General features: G+C 44.4%; 1 protein-coding gene across 1 annotated transcript in view; it reads right to left on the minus strand.

Annotated features, from left to right (window-relative positions):
* Nucleotides 1-13,918, minus strand: part of SMIM14 (small integral membrane protein 14) — a 42,165-nt gene extending 28,247 nt beyond the window's left edge. The window contains exon 1 of the mRNA XM_080917464.1: nt 13,781-13,918. The gene's annotated coding sequence lies outside the window, so the exon portion shown is untranslated. The remainder of the gene's footprint in view (nt 1-13,780) is intronic.
* Nucleotides 13,919-14,850: the final 932 nt, after the last annotated feature.

Here is a 14,850-nt window from a genome sequence, read left to right on the forward strand (position 1 = left end):
CTGCCCTCCTCAGACACATACATAGGTGCCGAGATTCGAACTCCAGACTTCGAGACCATGCACCAAGCACTCTAAACTTCTGACTCATCTCTCCAATCCCCTATTTTTCTTATGTGGATTGAGCCCAGACACGTGTATTCTGTACTTTCCTACTGAACTATAGCACAAATCCCTAGAAAGGAACGTGCTAGAGCCTTATCTCCAGGGGCAAGCACATCTCAGGGTTCTCGAATTGCGCATGTCAAATTATCTGAGTCCTTTCATCAATCAGTAAATTTGTTGGTTAATGTTAATACAAAAGTACTCTATAACAGATGGGTGGTGATAGTGTATACCTTTAATCTCAGCACTCATGAGGCAGAGGCAGGAGGATGCAGAGTTCCAGGCCAGCCTGGTCTACAGAGTAAGTTCTAGACCAGGGCTACACAGTGATCTTCAGAGAGCTGCCAGCCTCTGCCTCTTGAAAGCTGGAATTAAAGGCACCACTGACTGGGTATACTTTTTTATTTTTAAACGAAGTGTTAATTTGTATTTTATATACATTTGGTGTTTTGCCTGCATCTATGACTGTGTGAGGGTGTCAGATCTTTTAGAACAGGAATTACAGATAGTTGTGAGCTGTCGTGTGGGTATTGGGAATTTAACCCAGGTCCTTTGAAAGAGCAGTCAATGCCCTTAACTGGCTGGGCCACCTTTCCAATTCCCACCCCACCACACACACACTATTTTTTTTTTTTTTATGTTTTAAGAGGCCTCATGCAATCCTCAGTGGCCTGGGTAACCTACTTCAGCCTAAGTGCAGGGATTAAAGCTAAGGGATGTTTTTCTACATTTATTTAGCATGGTATAATTTTTCTTATTAATTGTGCCTAATATATACAATTAATCTTTATAACTTAATGTTTCATTGCCATAGGACAGACTGTTAGCCGTTTTTTCCTTTCACATATGTCACTGAAAGAAAACTCTTCACAGCTTCCTCTTGGCATTTCAAGTCTGCAGGGATCACTACTCTTATATTCAGCTGATACTAAAGTTAAACACAGTTTTTGTTTCTTTTTTTTAAAGATGTATATATTTATTACATGAGTACACTGTAGCTGTCTTCAGATACACCAGAAGAGGGCATTAGATCCCTTTACAGATGGTTTGTGAGCGACCAGGTGGTTGCTGGGAATTGAACTCAGGACCTCTGGGAGAGCAGCCAGTGCTCTTAACCACTGAGCCATCTCTCCAGCCCCTAAACATAGCTTTCTTGAAGACAAACACTACAGTCTGAGTTCTGGTAAGCAGAGGGTAACCATGTGACTGACAACCAAGTAGCACATACAGTATGGATACACTGAGACAAAGGGTGATTCACCTCTTGGTGAAGAAAGGAAGAAAGGAAGGGTGGGGCAGAGCTGTGCTGCCCAGAATGGGAGAAAAGGGGAGAACAACTACACCAAACTCTATACACTACACAACTAGCAAACCAGTCAGTTCTGGATTTTCTGCTAATATGTTTGCATTCAGCTCCAGATTTATCTCACTCTGTACTCCAAGTTTGTTAGCCTGGAAGCTTCTAGCTCAGAGATTCTCTTACCTCCTCCCATTCTTCCTCAGTAGTGTTGAGATCACAGATGTGCACCACTGTATCCAACTTCTTTTACAAAGGTTCTGGGGCTCAAACTTGGGTCATGAAGCCAGCTATAAGCTGCACACTAGCACTTGGGAAGCACAGGCAAACAGATCTGTGCTCAAGCAAGTTCTAGGCCAGGTAAGTGCTAATAATGAGAACAGGAACCTGGGCTGGGGCTGCAGCTCAGTGGGAAGAGAGCTTGCAGTTAGGAGGCCCAGTCTTGACCCCCAGCGCTGCACAACACTGGAAAGACTGAGAAGGAGATGGTTCTGTGGGTCTGACACAGCACCTATGTCAGGCAGCTTATAACTGCCTCTAAATCCAGCTCCACGGGTGACCTCTTCCATAGTCCAAAGGCACATGCCTACACACACAGAGCTAGGGTTAAGGAAGACAATCTTCAGGGATATACATACACACACAGAACACAGTTTTTAGTTACACAGTGTGTTGAGGTCAGCTTGAGCTACTGCTATCTCAAGAGGAAAACTGGTTCAGATATGAAAGCAATGATCACACTCAAATAGCTTATATGTCACAAATCTTGGACAGGAAATCACACTGTGAATGCCAGAAGAGACCTCAATCTCCACTTGTGGGATAGGACCAATCATGCCAATTACAGCTGTTTCGTGCTTACAAAAACAACTTCACAATGCTACAGAAAGGGCAGCTAGTGGTGAGCTGCCTGTTAATAAACACTCTGAACAACACTTGGACGTCTGCTGGCAAACAGGCAAGGGAAGATACAGTCATGCTGAAGCTAGTCCATGACTGTTTAAAATCACTAGAGCTGTACCGAAAACATTTCACTGTGGAAACAGACCCAGTATATACCTGAGAAATCACAGGTACCTTTTGCCTAGGAATTAGGATTCCCTAACTCTTATATAACACAGCCACTAATTGTAATTAAAAATTTCCTGTAGTACTGCAAACAGTATGGTCAGTGAGAAAAGTTCTCTCTGGGCCATCAGGTAGCCATTAAACCAACCCCTTTGTCATCAAGCCTGACAACCAGGATTCAATCCCCAAAACCCATACTGTGGATGAACTGTCTCCCACAAGTTGTCCTTAGACAGACATAAACACAGTAAAACAAAGAAACAAAAGCCACTTATAGTCTTACTTTTCTTTTCCTTTACCAAGACAAAATTTCTCTATGTAGTCCTGGCTGGCTATCCTGGACCTCATTCTGTAGACCAGGCTGGCCTGAAACTCATATAGATCTGCCTCCCAAGAGTTGAGACTAAAAGTGCATTCTCTTATATTCTAGCATTTTTTAAAGACTACGAACAAGTGTTGGCACATACCTTTAATCCCAAAGAAGCAGAGGCCGTTGATGTATGTGAATTTGAGGCCAGTATAGTCTATGCAGCAAGTTCCAGGATAGCCTGGGCTACATGGAGAAACTCTGTCTTGAACAAAAAAGGCCCAAACTTCAAAAACAATATATGTATGTGTGTGTGTGTATGTGTGTGTGTGTGTGTGCGTGCACACACGTGTGCATTTGTGTATATATGCTGTATGTATAATTCAAAAGGCAGAAAGTAAGGCAGGTGGAAAGGACAATAGGTTATATGGGAATATAAAGAGAACAGGGCGTGGTGCATGGGAGTGCTGACTGGTGAGCACTGTGTAGCAAGATTCAGAACAGACAATACAAAATTTCAAGTCTACAGCCAACCAATGGCAAGTTTACAGTTGGTCCTATCACAGCCTTAGAGGAACAGCAATTCTCTCCTACTTGTACTTTGGTTTTTAAGACAGGGTCTAACTATGTAGCCTTGGCTGGCTTAGAACTCATTATGTATGCCAGGCTGGTCTCAAACTCACATCTGCCTGCCTCTGCCTCCTGAGTGCTGGGGTTAGAGGACTAGCCCTGAATATCTAACCTTTTGCCTCCACCTCCCAAGGGCTGAGATTATTGGGATTAAAGTAATAGACTACAAGGTCCTGGTTTGTATAGTGCTGAGAATAGAATCTGGGGTCTCATGCATGCTAGGCAATTACTCTATTACTTAAGTTGTATCCCCAAGCCCTCATATACTTATTTAAAGAAAGAACCAGAGGGGCATGGTGCCTCATACCTATAATGTAATCACATACATGATTTCCAGGCCAGCCATGGCTACACAGGAAGTCCCTGATTCAAATGAATGAATGAATGGAAAGAAGGAAGAAAGAAGGAAGAAAGAGGGAGAGAGAGAGAGAAAGAAACTAAAGAGGAAGGAACTAAGGTCAAGGTTTAGTAGCTTACTCAAAAAGACACAGGACACAGGGGAGGCATTCAAGCCTATGTTTTTTCTCATTTCTCCTTTCCTGAAAATGATTTGGCTAATAAATCCTTAGGGACCCTAAGAACAGGCAGAAAAGTTTGCAGAAAGATACAGAAATATCAACAGGCAGCTCCCAACTCTAGAGCTGAATTACTAATGTTACTTAATACAATGCAATTTCATACTAACATACAACTGTTCAAATAAACATGCTGATCCAACCTCAGTAAAAAGACCTACACACACACACACACACACACACACACACACACACACACGCACACACACACACACACACACACACACACACAACTTAGGCTACATATGTGGCAGAGCTGGTGTCTGGGTACGTTCTCGCTGCATTACTGAATGGCAAGAAAGGTCATGCTGTGGGCCTCTATTACACGGATGCTAACCATATTCCAAAGGCTCTTTGCTCTTCTTATCTACTCACCTCCCAAAGCCTTACCCCCTTGAACCATTACACTTGTGATTAAAACTTCAATATATTCACACCATAGCATTTTACTTCTGCCTACTCTCAAAGTTCATGCCCTTCTCAAACATAAAATACCTCATTCTAATCTAATTGTCCTCCCAGTACTTCTTCAACAGGTGATAGAGGCGCATGCCTTTAATCCCAGTACTCAGGAGGCAGAAGCAAGGGGATCGCTATGAGTTTGAGGCTAGCCTGGTCTAAAGAGTGATCGCTAGGACAGCCAGAACTACACAGTAAAACCATGTCTTTAAAAAAAAAAAAAGTCTAGAACCTGGGAAATGAGCTTAGTGGTTAAACACACATACTGCTCTTCCAAAGGACCCAAGTTCAATTCCTAGCATCTACATTAGGTGATTCCTAACTTTATCTCCAAGAGATCTGACACCCCGTTCTAGCCTCTGTGAGCTCCTGCATCCATGTGCACACACCTACACAGCACACACACTCACAAAACTCCTGTATATAAGAAAAATCTGAAGCCCAAAAGCTTACCCTCATGTCACAATGCTGGGGACACACTTTGGTGGTGCTGCATCTGCCAAGCGTAGGGCTGGTATCTGAATGACTGTCATGTAAACCAGGGTGAGACTCAGAATATGACTCATCCTGAGGCAAAGTGCTCTTCAGATATGAACCTGTGCTGGGTAGTGGGCAGCTACCAGGATTTACTGTTTCCTCTGAAGGGAAGGCTTCTGCATGAGAACAGCCTTCCACAGAACATGCTGCCCTTTAAGAGGCAAACCAAAAGGTTTGCCGTCATTTTGCCCCCAACCTTCTGAACTCTAGGCCGTCTGGATGATGGGAGGGACAGCCTCATACTTTCCAAAGTGCTGTTGGGATTGTCCATTTGTGAATGGTACCTGACCACCCACATCCTTATCAAAAGGCAGCTCTAGATTCAATGCCTAGCAAAAAACAAACAAAAAATGAAAGATACGGCTGGCCACACCCTTGTTCTCTAACAAACAGAGTCAAGCCAACAGGACTACTCAGGGAAGTATTACCTAAGAATGAGGTTATCACCGGCTCTCTTCTCAGCCCACAGCAAAACCACCTTGCAAGGTTGCATTTATGAACCTGAGCTTACTGACGAACACTTTGAGAACTCCAGTTTCTCTGCATCGGACAGGGGTGCAGCTGTTTCGCAGCTGAGGGGTTGTCCAAGCCCTACTACTCTCCCTTCCAACTCTCTCTTAGTACGTTTAAGCTGCTACAGAGAGTGCGGCAGCCTGGGAGCTTATGCAGACAAAACTACCAAACTGCTCCCAGTTGGAAGCTAAGTCTCTCTCATGGTAATAAGACAGACACAGCAAATGTCTCTCTCAGGCTTTGTCTGGGGAGGAGGAGGGAAGAGGTGCTAAGACAGGAGCATCATGCAGCCCAGGATGGCCTTGCACTGACTGTTCCAGAAGGAAGCCCTGCCACAGCAGGCTGTCGGACAAGGGTGCCAGTCCCCTCCTGATGGTCCCAGCTCCAGACACACTTCTTGAGGAAACACAGACAACCTGGATAATACTGTTTTCAACACTGTCTTTCTTTAGAGTTTTTTTGGCTTGGTTTCTGGAGACAGGGTTTCTTTGTATACCTCTGTCCTGGAAGTTGGTACACTAGTCTGGCCTTGAACTCTCAGAAGTCTGCCTGCCTCTGCTGGGATTAAAGATGTACCCTATCACTGCCTGGCATACCTTTTCTAAGTGACTTTTTAAAAAAATCCTTACCAATAACTGATTCATATTCCAGGAATCACTTTGGACAACTCACCAAGTCATCAAGAGAGTAGCTCACAAATGTCTTCAAGGCTTTCAGGTTATTAGCATTACCAAGAGGGATAAATCACTTAACCTGTGGCTTCTGTTCATCTAAGATAACGGGACTGATAACTGAAATGATTCTCTTTAAAGGAGAGTAAAAGGATCATGTGAGAATTTTAATGCGTCCTTTATAAGCTGAAAATGCCAAAGGCCAACTCAATAGAAGGCCAACTCAATAGAAGGCATCTTCAACCCTCAGCACTAACTACCTACACTGCTTCCATTCCCCTGGCACCTTGGGTATTATTCTGCACGGGGTGGGGGTGGGGTGGGGGTGTCTACCTACCCTGAAGCCCCACTGATTTCATGTCTTTTCTCAGCTACACTTCACTCATGTACAATCTCAAAGACTCTCTTTACCTGGAGTAAAATTTACCATAAACAGCCAAATAAATGTTTCAATTAAACTATTTATATTTAGTATCATTGAAGTTTCAAATTCTGAAAATAGTTCAAGAGTGCTTTCTACCCTGGGGGGCAGAGCTGTAGGTCTGACTCGCCTGGCATGCACAAAGCCCTAGGTCCTGTCTGCAGCAATACACAGAACTGGTCATATTCCAAAGAAAGTATCAACAGATCCTGTAAAAATAAAATCCAGAGTGGCCATCTGTGGTCACCGTGAATACGTCACGTATCAACGTTAATAACGTAGCTTTAGCAGCCATGCTACACTGTAGAGCTGAGCTCTGAAGTAGTAAGCTCTATCAAGTGTGATGGCAGCTGACAGTGGTGGTAGCAGACACTGACAGATCTCTGCGAGTTCAAGGCCAGCCTGGTCTATAGGGTGAGTTCCAGGCTAGTCAGGGTTACCTAGACCCTGTCTAAAACGAACCAACAACTCAACCAACCAAATGGACGGAAACCCAACTGTCCCATAAGGCAAAAGACACTGACCTCTGGAATGTACATCATGGAGATGCGGACCACACCCACACCCTGACTAGAAGCATGGTTGGCTGTGTGAAAGGTTGGAAGTTCTGCCAGTGCAATGGGGTCAGCACGGGGGAGCGGGGGGGGGGGGGGGGGGCGAGAGCTGCCCTGCTCGGCAGTCACCCAAAGCTGGTACATCTGTGTTTTGACTGCAGTTTTAAAAAAAGCAAAAGGGGAAATGAAAGTCCAATATGAAAACAAGTAACAGGGGAAACTTTCTCCAAAATAAAAGCAACACCATTAAAAATATTATTAAATCTGTATGTAAGCTCCACAATACACCTAAATGTCAGTTTAGTTTTAAAAAAAATACATGTTTTCAGAGTTGAATATTTTAAAACAATACATATTTCAAATTATAGTTTTCAAATACCTCATCCTGACACCCCAGGAAAAACCCAAACTGAAAGTCAAGCCTTGAGGCAGGCAGCTCTAATACAAATATTTTCACAGATTTTTCTAGCCACAGCCAAGTGCATGTATATCGCCTAGATTTTCTGAACTACTATTAATTTCATTTTGAGTCATTAAGGTGTTTCAAATATTGTTTATTTTATGTTTATTTAATTTACTGTAACTTTTTTGTTTTGTTTTTCGAGATAGGGTTTCTCTGTGTAACCCTGGCTGTTTCTGGAACTCCCTCTGTAAATCAAGCTTGTCTTGAATTCAGAGATCTGCCTGCCTCTTCCTCCCAAGTCCTGGGATTAATGGCCTCGCTGTTATTTTTTTCCCACTCTCACTGTGTAGCTCTGGTTGGCGTGGAACTCACTGTGATCAGCTGGCCTCAAACTCAGGTAGATCTACCTTTCTCTGCCACCAAGGTGCTGAGATTAAAGGCATACCAAAACATCCTGCTATGGCTTACTTTATAATTAAAACTGGTTAGTATAATTCTTCAGTTTGAGTTTAACTAAACTTGGTTCTTCATGCTATTATAAGCATGGTAAGTATTTTCAGACCCAGATAAACTAAAGACTTCAAGTGATTTTATTCAAACACAATATTTATAACACAGAGCCAGTTGAAACCATGTTTAGTGTGGTCTAGGTTGTAGCTTAATGGGAGTCTTTGCATACTAATAAGAGGCCACAGGTTCAATTCCCACCACTGACAGAAGAGAGACAAAGGAGTTAACAGGCTATCATAGACTACATTGAGACTCTTTCTCAAAAATCAAATAGAAGAATCTGGAGAGACATCTCTGGGGCTAAGAACATTGGCTACTTCTCCAAAGGACCCAGTTTTGGTTCCTAGAATCCACACAGTGCCCCACAACCATCAATAACTACAGTTCCAAGGGATCGGATGCCCTCTTCTGATCTCTGCAGGCACCAGGCACTTATAGGAGCACAGACATCCACACCCATAAAATAAAATACAGTAATTTAAAAAAAAACTCAGGAGACGGGGGAAAGGCAAGTACTTCTGAGAGCATTACAGCATGGCAGCGGGTCTTAAACATCATTGCCCATTGTAACTTTTCAGTAACAAGCAGATGAAGCCGAGGGAGAAATACAGGGCTATTAATAGAAGGCCAAGGCCCCCGAGTGAGAGAGCTAGTGACCTAGCCTCCACAGAAAGCGGGAGGCTAACAGAGGACAGAAGACTAAACAGTAGAGCCTGTCTGTGTTGACGTCTCAGACTGAGAACTCTGCAGTTCACGCTTATCCTGATGCAGTCCTGAGAGTAAGCACTCACACCAACAGATGTAGAAGTGAGTGACACAGCAACAAGGATGTCCTTTTACAGGAGAAACAAAGAAAGGATGAAAATATCCCTGAACTTACTTAGTGCTAGCCAGGCAGGCTCTCAGAGCAGACCTGGAAGGTTTTAGAGGGTTCTCTGTGGTTGCTGCTGTTTTGTTTGTTTTGGTGGAAATAAGGCCTCACTATGCTGCCCACACTGGTCTTTACTGGTCTTCCTCCCTCAGCATCCTGAGTAGCTGGAAATAGGCATGCTTGGAGTATTTCTCAAAATTGTCTCCTAATTCTGCCACTTCCAACAGTAAAACATTTCTTTTTTCCAAAAAAAAAAAAAAAAAAAAAAAATCTTTCACATAGATTGCAAATAGGACAGAAAATACTATTTTGTCCTTAACTAAAAGCTTAGGGCTGGAGAGATGGTTCCTCAGTTAAGAGCACTGGCCACTTTTCTAGAGGACCCCACATTCATATGGTAGACAGCAACTTCAGTTCCAGGGGATCAAATGTAGTCTTCAACCTTTGTTTTGAGTACTGCATGTATGTGGTGCACATGCATGCAGGCAAACTACCCATATGCAGAAAATAAAAATAAGGACATCTTAATAAAAAATAGCCCAGCCTATTGAAAGTTCTAAATGCTGTGGCTCACAAGCAGCAAGACTAGCTGAGGAAACACAGGCCCGGGATTGATCACTCACTATGTCTGTGTCTTCATTTTTCATTTGTAAGATGTGGGTAGGAAAACTTAACTCGATTGCTCTGTAGCTACATGAAAAAGATGAAAAAGTAATATTTAGCACAGTAACCTTGTTTAACACACCCCAAATCAGGACCACTATAAAAGAGCTATCTTCTGAAAAGGAGGCATTAAAAACCAAGAAACATTCTCAAATTTTAATGTACAACAAAAATTACCCAAAAGCTGTGTTGAAAGTGCAAATTTGGAGCTGGGTGTGGTGGCTCATGTCTGTAATTATGTTGGGGAAGCCTCTGGGGGAGAGACAGGAAGACCTCCAGTTAGCCAAGGCCAACCAAAGCTACAGAGCCAAGACACCGCCTCAAAAACTCAAAGCCTGGTGGAAGTAACAGCATCCTAAGTTCAAGATGGGCCCCAGGCTAGCCACGGTTTCATAAAACCCCACCCCAAAAACCAACCAAAGGTACAGCCATGATCTGGGGTGTAACTCAATGGAAAGGCACTTACCTACGACAAACAAAGGGTTGGGTTCAATTTGCAGCACCACAAAAAAAGAATATAGGCTCTGGGAACACACTTCTCCAAGGTTCCATAGGTCTAAAATAGAATGGTGCTCTTTGGTACAAACACCAAAAATGACTGAACAGAATTAAGACGGTCCTATAAGAAGCTGCTGAAAATCAGTTTTCTGGGAAACAACATAGAAATGTCCACAGTCCACTTGTCCGGGGACAGTCACAGAGTCCTTACTAATGCCATTTTGAAGAACCACTAGCTTAGGGAGCATGAAGAATTAAATTAAGGTGACCCAGGTAGTGGTTAGTGCTGCCAATAAGATAAAAGGAAGAGAGAAATGGGGTGATGTCTTTGAAAAGCCGACATCTGAACTGCAGCTTGAATGACTGAAGCCGACTTGGAGAATACTGAAGCCACAGGGTACAGAAAAAGCAAAGGCCTTCAGGCAGAAGTTCAAACGCTAGGAGATGCAGACACAACACAAAGGGATGAAAGCCAGGAATAGACCCGTGTGCCGGCTCCAGAGTACAGGACTAGGTAGGAAGCCTAACAAACCTGATACTCAAAGGCCTCCAACTCAGACACCTGCTTGCCTCTGCCTCCCAAGATGATAGGATTAAAGATGTTTGCCCTCATGCCAGGCTAGGGATTTAACCAAAATGGGAGACTTTCAATCAACTCTGTCTGGGGGAGGGAGGATCTAAAATTTGAGGAAACTCTTAGGTTGTGACATGAAGAATGCACAGTAAGTAAGTAGCCAATGTTGGAGACGGGTCAGGAAATTACTTCAGTTGACCACATAAGAGACTGTGGTAGTCTAGCAAGGGCGGTAGCACCAGGGATGGGAAAGCAATGCATACTGAATGCTGTAATTTCTTTTAATTAAAGGTGCTGGAGAGATAGCACAGTAATTAAGAGCACTTGCTTCTTGTTTAGAGGACCCCAATTTGGTTCCTAGTCTCCTTGACTGGGGGCTTATGAACTCATAACCACCTTTAGCTCCAGTACTAGAGAACTCAGTACCCTCTTCTGGCACACACATGCACACACATACACACACACACACACACACACACACACACATGTGCACACGCACTCATGTGTGCATTAGACAAAGATTAAAAAAAAATCAATCGTAAAGATTTGTAAAAATTAAAAAGAACTAAGTTAGGGAGAGTTCTATCTGTAGTTAATTACTCAGGAGATAATGAATGGCAAAAGAGATTTATAAGTCTTAGGAAAGCTTCTGAGACATCAGCCCTAATTGGCATTAGCAGACTTAGGATACTTCCTGGCACTAATCCTCTGAGGCTGGGGTTAACAGGGTATTTCGTTTCTGGATAGAGGTGTCAGTGGTTAAAAACCAAACAATAAAACCTGTACCAGATGGCACACACTTAAACCCCAAAGCTAATAATCTACGCAAAGTAGATTCCTCCAGAATCTTATGCACAGGGTGGTGACAGGCGCAATGCATTTGGAAAACGGCGTAACTAAGGGTTATACCTAAACTTACCTGTGAAACCATTAAATAAGAAAAACCTCACTAAAATTCCACATTGCACTTACTGCCTTGAGAGTTCAACAAGTGAAGCCTCACATGTCATTCAGTGTCTACTGGTTTTGTTGTTTAATTTCACAATATCACCATAGAGACATAGGGAAAAACTTTCAATTCCATGGTTTTAAAATCTACTGTGTTTCCAGCATGGTGAATTTCACCCCAAAAGGTCCACAGTCCATAGCTGCTACTACATAAATAAATAAATGGAAAAAATGCCAGTATGTGAAGGCCACAGCCAGAAGGAAAGAAAGCAAATGTATGAGGTGGAGAGAGCTTACAGCATTAACTACTTTTCATGGCACCTGGGCTCAGCTCCCAGCAAGTCCGCAACTCTGTAACTTAAATCCCATGGGATCCAACACCTCCTTGGGCACCTAGGAATTCACAAGGTGCACAAGCATAGATATATACATATATATATATATATATATATATACATATATATATACACATATATATATACACATATATATGTATATATAACATATATATGTGTATATATGTTATATATACATATATATGTGTATATGTATATATGTGTATATATGTGTATATGTATATATATGTGTATATGTATACATATACACATATATATGTGTATATGTATATATATGTGTGTGTATATATATATGTATATATATATAGGCACAATATCCATACATGTTAAATAAATAAGATTTATTTTAAAAAGCAAACGAGTAATAGTATTTTTAGAAAACAGTTGCAAAAGCATCTGGAAGGATACACACTAAGGTCTGGCGAGAGGAGCCGGACCGCTATCACTCTTTTCTCCTCGTCGCTTCTATCAACATCTCCTCCAATCATTACAAAAGCATTTTGCAAAACAAAAATATTGTTTTAGAATAGTAAAACGGGTTTTTTTTTTTAATCTGAAAAGGGAGACGTGCAAAATGAAAATTCCCTTTTGCCTATATCAACAGGATTCCAAGTATGGTAGAAGAAAAGGGGGGAAAATCCATTACCTACACGCGAGGAAAAGATTTCATAAGAAGTCCGTTACTGCCCAAGGGCACACCTTTCAAAGATAGGGGTCTAAATTCCTAATACATTTTCCAGATTTGACAGAAGAATGCAATCAATCTGCTTTGGGCGTTCTTTCTTGCAGTTTTCCACACAGACACTTTAATCAAGTATCATGGAGAAGGGGAAATGTACCTTTCTAAAACCCCGATGGAATATCCAGACGTGGTTTTCTGGATTGAGCGGAGGGCAAAAGGGTAGGCGGCTACACTACAGGAATCTGCGCGAGCAGTGAGTCACCTGAAGCAGAAGCACGCAGCTGCTTCCCCTAATCTCCACAGGCAGCAAGAGCGCCTCCTAAGCGCTTCCAGACTAGAACCCTTGGGAGATTGTAGGTTTTTCCAAATTCTGGCACGAATAGCTGCCAACTGATAACACAGCGCAAAATCGGGAGGGTGTCTTCCACAAATGGGGGTATAAATGCTTCCTGATGCTCATCAGGAGCTCCAGATGTAAACCCAGGGCATTCCATTATTAAGGCCGCATCCTCAGCTTCTCCAACTGGAGTAACTAAAAGCATCCTGCCACCTCTTTACGGTTAGCGAGTATCCATCTTGGCTAAAATCCTAACGTTTAAGCAGCCACTTCGGAAAACTTCGGCTTTAAGCAGCGACACGGACCTCAAACCACGGCCAGGCTGCTGCCCTGCATTCCTTCCAATAACGGTGCTGCTATCTGCTCCACGGTCAGCCCCGGCTGCACATACAGAACGGACAGAAAAGAGGGAATCCTCTAAAGCCGCCACACAATGGAGGCGAAAGAAGAGCTCTGACTTTCAGGATGGCAGCTACCACACACCACAACAAAGGGCCGCGTCCGGGTGACTTCATCGAACCCACCAGGCAAACGCCACCGCCCGGCTTTCGGGGCTTACTGTCCCCCAATTCCCTGCTCGCCCGCGCCGCCTATGTGGCCCTAAAAGTGAAAGCGCCCGGGCTGCGGGTGCCCGTCCAGCCCAGCTGCAGACTGCCGGGCCAGCGGCAGCGGGCTCCCTGGGTGCAGCGCCCAGCCAGAGCCACCCGCTCTGCCGCATCGGTCCCCGGAGCGCGCAGCCACACGAGTGGCGACTTCCAAGAGGGTCGCCAAGGAGGACGGTGGGCCGGAGGGGGGGACACTCACCCGCCCAAACAAGCGGCGGGCGGGGAGAGTGGCAGCCGGGAGCGTTCCGGACGCCGCTGTCGCTGCCGCTGCTGCTGGCCGCCGGCCTCCTCCCCTCTGTTTGGATTCGATAGACCACGTCACTCTTAGCCACGAGACCCGGATCTGCGAGCTCCCGAGGGCGGCGCAACAGATAGTAGCGCCCCGAGCCGCCGGTGACCCTCCCTAGTGAGCATGCGCGTGACGCGCCGGCCACCGCCGTCGGAGGGGGGGCGGTTCCCGCGGCGTTGGCGCTGACGTGCGTGGGCGCGCCGGGAGGCAGTTCCGGCGCGGAGGGGTGGGGTTGCTCCGCTGGGAAGGAAGGGCGCTCGGGCTGTGGAATTGTCCCACGTCGTCTCCGTGGTCATTATGGCCTGACGTGTGTGTCTGTTTGCGTAGGGAGTGGCTTCTGCCCACTGCAGTGTTTAGTTGTACGTAGGTGGAGGGGAGCGCGCCCCAACTGCTGTCTGCTGAGGTCCGGTCTACCTGCAGAGGTGGTGGTAGGTAGTGTGCGTTGTCAGGCACGCGTGAAAACCAGAAGCATGTCAGCATGTTTGCGTGATCCTGATGACGTTCGGGTTGTGGACTGGAAAACAGACCTAAATTAAGTTCAGCATTAACAGCAAAAGAAATAGGTTGGTCTACGGAGCGAGTTCCAGGACAACCAATGCTACACAAGAAACTCTGGGGGAGTGTGTGGTAGGATGTGAATTTGAGCCCAGCCAGTGCAGCATAGAATGTCTGCTTTATAAAAAGTGAGGGGAGCCTAGCCTTGGGTTTGCCCTCCGGGTGAGGGAGAGAATGTGGCCAAAGGAGGTAGCAGCACACTTTTCTCTAGGAAGCAGTATTTCAACAATCCGAAGTCATCTTAATCCCTGTGTAAGAAAGGTCAGAAAATACCAGCAAATAGAAGTGCGGAGCCTGATAAGAAAAAAGAGCATCTCTGGAAGCAGTTGTGAAAGCCCTAGTTCTGCAGATGTAGCCAATGACCTCAAGGAACTCTGGATGAAACTAAGCATATTTTTATAAGAAAGTACAAGAAAAATAATAAT

Source organism: Micromys minutus, assembly GCF_963924665.1.
Source record: "Micromys minutus genome assembly, chromosome: 1".
Taxonomy (NCBI): domain Eukaryota; kingdom Metazoa; phylum Chordata; class Mammalia; order Rodentia; family Muridae; genus Micromys; species Micromys minutus.